General features: G+C 39.1%; 1 long non-coding RNA gene across 1 annotated transcript; it reads left to right on the forward strand.

Annotated features, from left to right (window-relative positions):
* Nucleotides 1-236: 236 nt before the first annotated feature.
* LOC149753045 (uncharacterized) lies at nucleotides 237-5,476 on the forward strand. The gene is made up of 2 exons (XR_016396248.1): nucleotides 237-818; nucleotides 5,298-5,476. It is a non-coding gene; the product is annotated as an uncharacterized LOC149753045 (long non-coding RNA).
* The last annotated feature ends 3,763 nt before the right edge of the window (nucleotides 5,477-9,239 follow it).

Genomic DNA, 9,239 nt, shown 5'->3' on the forward strand with positions numbered 1-9,239 from the left:
AAAGTTTGTTGGGTATTTGTTTTGAATTTAAGTAGAAACCAAACATCCCTCTATTTAAAGAGATCTTTGGCCTCCTTATCGTGTGGGGAAAGAGAGAGAGAGTAAAAGATGTCCTTCTTGCTCAAGCAAGGGAGAGATGGCTCAATTTCTTTAATAAAATATTTGTCTTCTAAATTTTTTCAATATTTGATGGTTATTTTGAATTTTAAGTTGGTACGATCGATGTACACTGGATAGCGTGTACACTGGATAGCGTGCCATTCCAGGAAGGATGCGGCAGTGGTGGCAGGAAGAAGAAAATATTACAGAACTCTATTCTTCTCCCTGTCAGCCTCACATGCACTATGATAGGAATAAAATAAAATATGGGGTTATCCATTCTTTCAACCTACTTCTCTATTCTTTTCTTATATATATATCTTAACAAAGGAATCTATCCCAAAAGAAGAGAAAGATCTTCCCACATAAAATAATTTTTATTTTAGTCATACCAATCATTGCTGGGTAGCCCTTTGTTTATCCTTGGAAGATGATGGTCTCCCCTTCTCGGTAATAGTGGCAATAGAACTTGAAGTTGGTTCTCGAGAGGTTTGTCTTGTTGATTTAAGTGTTGAGATAACGGTTGTTTAAAGGAAAGGAAGAGGAGAGGGGTGGAAGGGTGTGCTATGGCGATGCCATGGGCCTCAACCGTGGACATAGTGAAGGTCGTCTGGGTGGCCCTCGGCGACTGGATCTCGTCATGTATGATGGTCGCCGATGAGATTGCTCGTGCCCTCAGGACCGGCGACGTCGGCTTCTTCCTTCTTGAATAATTCCCTGTACATCCCCAAGCTATGTTTACGTCTAATTCTACTCTCTGCATGTTTCTTTTCTCTCCAGTTCTTTCTTTCTTTCTTTCTTCCTTTCTTTTGCCTTCCTAAGTTTTGGATGTAGTTGTGTTTTTGTACAAAACAATAAAATCAAAGGTCGACATAAATCTCCCATCATGATCGCATCTTATCCTAAGTGAATTAGAACCTATAACCAGATCATGTCTTCAATCCAATCAAAGTCAATTATGATCATTACAATTTTTTAACATTAATTTGTTAATATTTGATTGATCGATAATTTCAGATCTCTTTGAGAAAAAGGGAGGAAGGTTTATCCGTACTATAATTACTTACAAGCTCCAATACTTGGGAGTTGTACTGCTTAGGATTCTAATCTAGAATTTCTAGGCAAGCCCCAGCCTATGAGATGTATCACTTTCTTTATATTGGTTGAGATAATGACAACAATGTGGCATTTTATATTGGCATGACATAGTGCTTGTTTGTGCCATACATGCACCATGTCATTTGGATTATGTAGTAGAATACATAGGTAAATCGTTCACTTAGTCACTTCATGGCCACCCCAAGGTTTTAAAGATGCCATGGGTGTGTAGCGAACTACTAATCGAATGTTTTTGTTTTTGAGGGAATTACTAATCTAAACTCGGCCGGCAGCCAAACCGCTTGCATGTATGATATATACAATGAAGAATGATTGGGGTTGTATCATTCGCACAAAAGAGTGATTTATCTTTTTTCATGGCGCCAACCATTAGATCATACCCTGCATAGATCTCAAAGCACTCAGAACTTTTTTATTCCTCTATCTATCCAGCTCTCTCGAAGCAGTTATTGCGCGATCCAACGGTAGATTCGTGTGAGAAAAGATGGATCCTTTTTACGCGTGAAAGATACAACCCCTGCCCCATTGATGCCATGCCAGAGCATACTGAAAACTGACATTGAACCCCACTCAATCATCCATAAATATAGTAGGCTTTGCCTCTCCAAATCCCCAATCTGGCCCTCCATTGAGCCAAATATCAACTTGCTCACTGTGAACCTAATGATGCAACTATTTGATCCACAAACCGGCCTCCACTTCCTTCCAATCTTGATATATCCAGTTTCCTTCTCATTGAAGCATGTAAACTTTGTGAAGCTACTGTAACACATCTGTCTTCTGTGTTTTTTGTGAGAAAAACGACTTTGGAACGGGTCCAAATGCTGTGTCCAAATGTTGGTTAGTAGTCTTATTTGTCGTGCAAACCAAATTCAATTTCTGACAATGGTATTCTATTTTTTGTGAGCTAGTCTTAAGCTCACCCTCTTAGCTTGAGAGAAATGGAGGGTTTGAGTTCTAGTAATGATGTCCACGTTGTATTTCTCCAGGAAAAAAAAAGAGTCAAATTGTCCTACAATTGCCATCACATTTTAGGAAATATAATGAGTTAATTAATCATTATTATTTAAATGTTTGGCGTTTACATGTGTTGTGGTTCAAATTTGGCCCGAGGGTGACCATGCCGGAGGAGTCGGGAGGGCTGCCAGGGGAGCTGCAGGTCATAAAAGCGAAGAGATCTGGCCGAGGTCGGTTTGGTCGGCATTGAGATCTGCTTGGCCGGAACAGGGTGGTCTCTTGTCCTGAGCAGGACGATCCATTCTGTCCCTTATCAACATGTATAATGCCTGAGTTGGATATTCCTCCCATCTCATCCATGTATAGTTAAAATTAAAGATAATTCACAAGAATATTTCTCGATGGCATTATTTCTTGTTGTATATGGCATAAAATCAGAATTCACACTGGTTTTTTTACTGGTTGGGAATATAATAAGTCAGATCCAAACACAGATTAAAAATGTGAAGGGTTGGTTGACAATGATATAAAAAATAAATTATAAAATATAAAGTAAATATTTTTATAAAAATTACGAAATTAAAAGATCCATAAATTTAACTTAAATAATTGGGACAAGACTTATGATAATACTTATAGAAACATGACATGGCAAAATATCTTTATAAATACTGTGATAACCGCCCCGTTCCAAGAGAAACGGAAGGGGGCCATTACAACATGGTACAGATATTTGTAACGCCTGGTGGTGGACGGTTACAACCGTCCGCCTCCCTCAGCGATCGTGGACTACAAGAAGCCCCGTTCGGCTAGGCATTTCACCACTCTTTCCTCCTCCTCCAGTCTGTCTCCCTCTCTCACGATTCTCCTCGTTTGTCAAGACCCGGTGTTAGACCCACGCCACCGGAGCAGAAGGCCACATCGCCGGAGTAGGAGGCAGGCAACCACCTTCAGAGCAGGTAAAATATAATTTATTTTTGTAGATCTAGCTTAGAGATTAAATCTAAACAAAAAAAAAGAAAGAAAGAAAAAAAAGGGGCGTCGGCCGGGGCGGCCGTGAACAGCGTCGGCCACAGGTCACGGCGGCCGCAGGCCGTCAGCCGCGAGCACCAGTTGCAGCCGCGGGCGCGGCCGCAAGGGCGGCCGGTGCCACTGACCGGCCAGGGAGCGCCGCCGGCTGTGGGTCGGGCCCTCTTCGGGTCCGATCTCTCCTCCACGGGAGAAGAAAGAAGGGGAGGAAGAAAAAGAAGAAGAGAGGAAGAAGAAGAAAAATAAAATAAAATAGAAATACTTACTGGTGGTCGATCCACAGGCGCTGACCTCCGCCGCGAGTCGTCGGCCGTGGGACACAGGACGCCGACGCGGCCACGGGCACGACCGCAGGCACAGCTGTGGGCGCGACCTTGGGCGCCGCAGGCCGGCCGCCGGGCGTCGTCGGCCGTTGCCCGTCCCTCCCGAGCCTCCTTGCCTCATGGGAGGAGAGGAGAAGAAGAGGGGGAGGAGATCGCGGTGGAAATGGAAGAAGAAAGGGAGAAGCTTCGGGAAGGAAGAAGAAAGGAGGAGAGAAGGAAAAGAAAAAGAAAAGAAAAGAAAAGAGAAAAAAAAAATGGTGGGCCATAGTTGAACTTAAATGTGAAATTGGGTTATTGGATTCAAAGCCCAATAATCCAATTTCAAATTAGAAAACCTGAGGAAGAAAGGACCTCAATGGCCATGGGCCGAATTATTGAAGTAGGCCCGTAATCAGATTGGGCTCGGTCCGAGCCAAGTAGTTGTGAACTCGAAACTAATTGGGCTGAAGGGCACAAACCTTAATAGAAGGCTATTGGGTCCAAACTAGAAAATGAAATTGGCTTAGACTTATGCCAGAAACTGAATCAGACTTGAATTAAATATTGAATCAGGTCTGAACAAGAAGCTGACCTAGACCTGAACTAGGTTAGGGACCTAAGAATGAAATTGAGTTCTATAGTTGGGTTATAAACGGATTAATTAAGAAAGAATGTAAATAAATGAAATTGAACATGCAATTAACAGGTAATTTGATGATGATGATAGGTAATTGAAGAATTGGCACCTAAACCTAGGAATTGGAAAGCAAATTGCAGTAAGTAACCCTGGCACCATCGTATTGATTTCCAATTTACTGTTTAATTGTAAGTATGAAATTATGAAATTGTATTTGATATGATATATTTTCTCAAAATTAGGATCAAGTATATGATTGCATATGATTCATGAATTTGATTAAAGAGCATTCTTCATGAATATTTAATATTGTATGAGTTATGAAATTATGATTATGTTAGACTGCATGAAAAATGATATTTGAGGCATGTTTATGTATTTTAAATTATATGATGACATTTATCATTTTCCAACTATTTATGATGATTATGATTTATGAAAGAAAAGGAATAATGATTTATAAACTCTCAGATTGCTATGTACGGCCCTCGCCAGCGGGTTATAATAGCTCGGCAGACGGCCATCGCTAGCGGGTTATAATAGCTCAGCATACGACCCTCGCCAGCGGGTTATAGTAGCTTGGTGTAGACCCTGCCAACAGAAAATAATTGTTGGCAAAGATTATGGCCCTTGCCAGCGGGTTATAGTAGCTCGTCATACGGCCCTCGCCAGCGGGTTATAATTGCTTGGCTTAGACCCTGCCAACGGGGAATAATAGTTGGTAAAGATTATAGCCCTGTCACGGGTAATAATAGTGACCATAGCAGCACTATTATCTGAAAGCACGAATTTTAAAGCATGAATTATGATAAGTACGGATTTCAAAGCATGAATTATGATAAGTACGGATTTCAAAGTATGAATTATGATAAGTACGGATTTCAAAGCATGAATTATGATAAGTACGGATTTCAAAGAATGAATAATGGCAAGAATTTTATATGATGCATATTCATATTTATGAACTTTCATGGATAGAACATGCATTGCTTTATGATCTGATTTGTATATATCATCTATAAAATGCTTTATTTTGCCATAACTGTTAGCTTCTTAAACACTGCATTGGCATAATTATGCTTGATCCAATAAGACAGTACTTGGTTACTTACTGAGCTGTGTAGCTCATATCTTTTTATCTACTTTTTCTACAGAGGAATAAGACTACTAGGAGCAGGGAGCTTGGTGTTATTCAGGGTTGGGGTAACTGAAAATGATATGTAATAATCAAATTTTAGAAGCTCTGTACTGTTCCAACTTCATGAATAATGTTATGACATTAGTAAATGAAACTATTTATTTTTATTATGAAATTTTAAGTGGCTTCGTGTTATTGTGTGCATAAGATTGCAATAGCACGGCCGTGTCATGATCCGGATTTAGGGCGTGACAAATACATTTTTATAAATTTTTGTAGAGTGCGGGTTTGGGTATCATCACAGAGGATGGAAGCAACCATCCAATATCCAGTTGTCCAAGCAGTTGGTAGCCTGTCACAAGTTATCTCTACAATCTTCCATAGTCACCAGATTGATGCCTTCTTTCTCTTTTAGAGACTCCAGCTGTCCAAATGGGTGCAAATCACATCCTTCTTGAGGATGACTCGGCCACGGTAATCGAATGGATATAGAGTTGAGGACGCGGCGTTGCTCTAAACCGCTGTTCCACGATATCTGCAGGCTCTTAGATGAGTGCGGTCTCTATCAGGCTACATATGTCTACAGAGAGGCGAACAGTGCTGCTGACTGGATGGCATCCTTCGTGGCTCACCACTCGGAAAGCTTCATCTGGAAAGGCCATGTGTCAGTGCCTTTTTTTTTGTATTATTTTTTTTTTTAATTTTGTTGGCTGCACCCATACTTGCCGCATGAGAGCTGCCGTTGTAAAAAAAAAAAAAAAAACTCCATATTAACTTTGAGGGAAAAAAGAGAGAGAGAGGCCGATATGCGGCAAAGAAGGCAACGGTACCCAAGTTGCAACTTTTCCTTCTCTTACCTGTCAGCTGTCCACCGTACACAAGATTCCAACAACTAACTACTTGTTATGAATATCAAATATATTATAACAAATAAAAATTCTTAATTCACTGAACCATCTGCTCCTTTATTTTGTTTAATGTGCCTAATAGGAATCTCTAAGAAGAAGAAAGAAGGTTCCCACATGGAGCAATCATTTGCATTTTAGTCTGTAGCAATTATTGTTGTTTAACTTTGTTTATCCTTGTAGGATGATGCTGCTTCTAGTAGTGATCTTTATTTAGTTAAAAGTGGAGTTGGTATATTGATAGAGAGCTATTTTTGGTGGCAAAAAGTGTTTAAAAGGATTTTTTTTGCAGGACAGTCATTATATTTTTTTTGAAATTACAGGTTAGAAACCATTTTTTCTTTTATTCTATAATAGTCACTTTATTTGTAAGGGGACATTCAGATCAGCCATTGTTGTTAGTTTTTATCAAAATTAACTCACTCTGGTTAAATATGGATAGGAAACTATCAAGTTTCTAAAATACCCTCTAAAGACTTGGAAGTCTCTCTAGTCTCCTTTCAAGCTCATCCTTTGTGGTGGATCTCCTTCTTCCCTAATCCCACATCAATTAGGGTTTAATTTTATGTCAAAAAGCTAGTCTTCTTGTTTTCTCTGTTCAAAAGTCATCTTCTTTCTCTACACTAAAAAAATTGGCAAGTTAGTATCTTTTTGATCTTGGTTGTTGGCTTTTAAGATGTTTTCTCTCTTAAACCCTTTTCTTCGTCCTCCTTGGATTTTCTAATTTTTAATTCTTTCTCTCTATGTTCATTCTATCCTCTCTCAGATTTTCTTTCTATCTTTTTTACAGAGAAAACAAACTGGAGCAACATTTATCGTTCCTACTTCCTTCTTCTCCCATCTAATATTATATAGGGTTCGAGAGTGGTGCTTTGTCAGTGATTTTTTTTAAAAGTAAGGGAAGGTTAATTTCCATTTTTGATGAATTACATAACTCAAATGCATAACTTTAGTTTAGTATATAATTTGAGTTTTCAATATGTATATAGAATTAATATGATGTTAATCTATAATATAGTTAATTACAATATTGTAATACAATGTGAAATATATCATTTGTATACATAATACTAGCTAAACAATAATTATGAACCTACAAACTATAGGTTGTAGTGAGGAAGTACTAATATGGTAAGAGATAACGATATGATCGGAAAAACCAGCAGTATGAGGCACTAATAGCTTGCAATATAGTGCATCTAATGGACGGTATCTATGCACAGCGAGCAATATCGTTAAACATGGCAAGGAGTATTAGTATGCATGATCGGCAATATCGGTGTAATGACAAGCTTACATAATTTACATAGTATTATATCTAATAAAAAATACAAGAAATAAAGTAAAGGCTTTAGTACAAATTATGTTTTGTTATCCGCTATTACAAGTTTATGGCAATCTTTAGTAGAATACATCTTTGCTTGTTTTAGTCAGTTAGGATGCTCATTACATTGTGTCTAACATCATAAATAACTAAAATAAGCAAATATATATTCTACTAAAAAATATATTATTTACATATTGGCTAGAAACTTGAAATAGTAAATAATGTGATAATTTTATTAACAACTTTGCTGTTTGATATGAACTGATAAAAACTTTGGAAGGCCTCCCAATCTTAAATGAGGACATGCCAAAATGCAATGTACTTTATTAGTGAGCCGCACTCATGCTTTGCATGCAAACTGCTTGCATGTAAGTAGCCCATTCTCCTCCTTATCCACACATAGCTCAATCCTTCCATCTCTATTAAAACTCTTCCATTGTTAGGGATGTCAAGAAATTGGATATACCCAAATATTTTATCCATCTCTAAACCAAACAAGGTGGTTTTAATCAAAATTAAATGGAGATCGTTATGGTGATATATTTAAAAATTAAAACTATTAAGTGTTGGTTTTGGTTACAATTTTTGTGATTTGCTGATCTGAAACCAAATCCGACATGAAACTAGAAACCTAATCCGAAATCAAACGTATACAATATTTAATACTTTTGAGTACCCTTTATATTTAGTATCAATCCAACTTACTAACTTCACGAGAATGGTTGTGTAATTATTTTTGGATATTTATTAAATAAGTTGGTATGGATTATAGTATAAAAATTATGGATAATATTTTGGATTTGATTATTTATATGTAAAATTTTATAATAAATAAAAAAAATTTAATGGCTTTCAATTTTTAGTTTTGATTTGGATTTTATGATTTTTTTTTAGTGATAGTTATGATTTTTTTATTTTAAAAATTATTCGATTTCAATTTTAGCTTTGGAAGGTGATGATGAATGCCGATTTAGTTTTATTACTAATCAGACGAAACCTGTGAGGCCCAATAGTCCCACATCGGAAAGACTCGTTCTAGAGCCTGGGCATATGAGGCGGATATCTCTTAATCCTGCAGCCGCGTTTTGGGTGGAAAACAAAACCGGGGAGGGGTGAAGGACGCTTGCGTGAATCTCCGAAAACGGACAATATCTGGCAGGGGAGCCCCGTATTCCCCCCTCATGTGGCCCCCACGTGGGCACTAGGTGCCTCTCGTGCCTCGCAAAGGCGGGGGCGTGACATTTGGTATCAGAGCTGAGGATGGCTCTTGTCCGATGGTGGGAAGGGTGTGAGGCCCAATAGTCCCACATCGGAAAGACTCGTTCTAGGCATATGAGGCGGGTGTCTCCTAATCCTGCAGACGCGTTTTGGGTGGAAAACAAAACTGGGAGGATGAAGGACGCTTGCGTGAAGCTCCGAAACCGGACAATATCTGGCAGGGGAGCCCCATATTCCCCTCTCATGTGGCCCCCACGTGGGCACTAGGTGCCTCTCGTGCCTCGCAGAGGCGGGGGCGTGACATTTGGTATCAGAGTCGAGGACGGCTCTTGTCCGATGGTGAGAAGAGTGTGAGGCCCAATAGTCTCACATCGGAAAGACTCGTTCTAGAGCCTGGGCATATGAGGCGGGTGTCTCCTAATCCTGCAGACGCGTTTTGGGTGGAAAACAAAATCGGGGAGGGATGAAGGACGCTTGCGTGAAGCCCCGAAACCGGACAATATCTGGC

The sequence above is a fragment of the Phoenix dactylifera genome, chromosome 8 (genome assembly GCF_051530095.1).
Source record: "Phoenix dactylifera cultivar Ajwa chromosome 8, Ajwa_hap1_PhDact_Kaust_v1.1, whole genome shotgun sequence".
Lineage (NCBI taxonomy): Eukaryota > Viridiplantae > Streptophyta > Magnoliopsida > Arecales > Arecaceae > Phoenix > Phoenix dactylifera.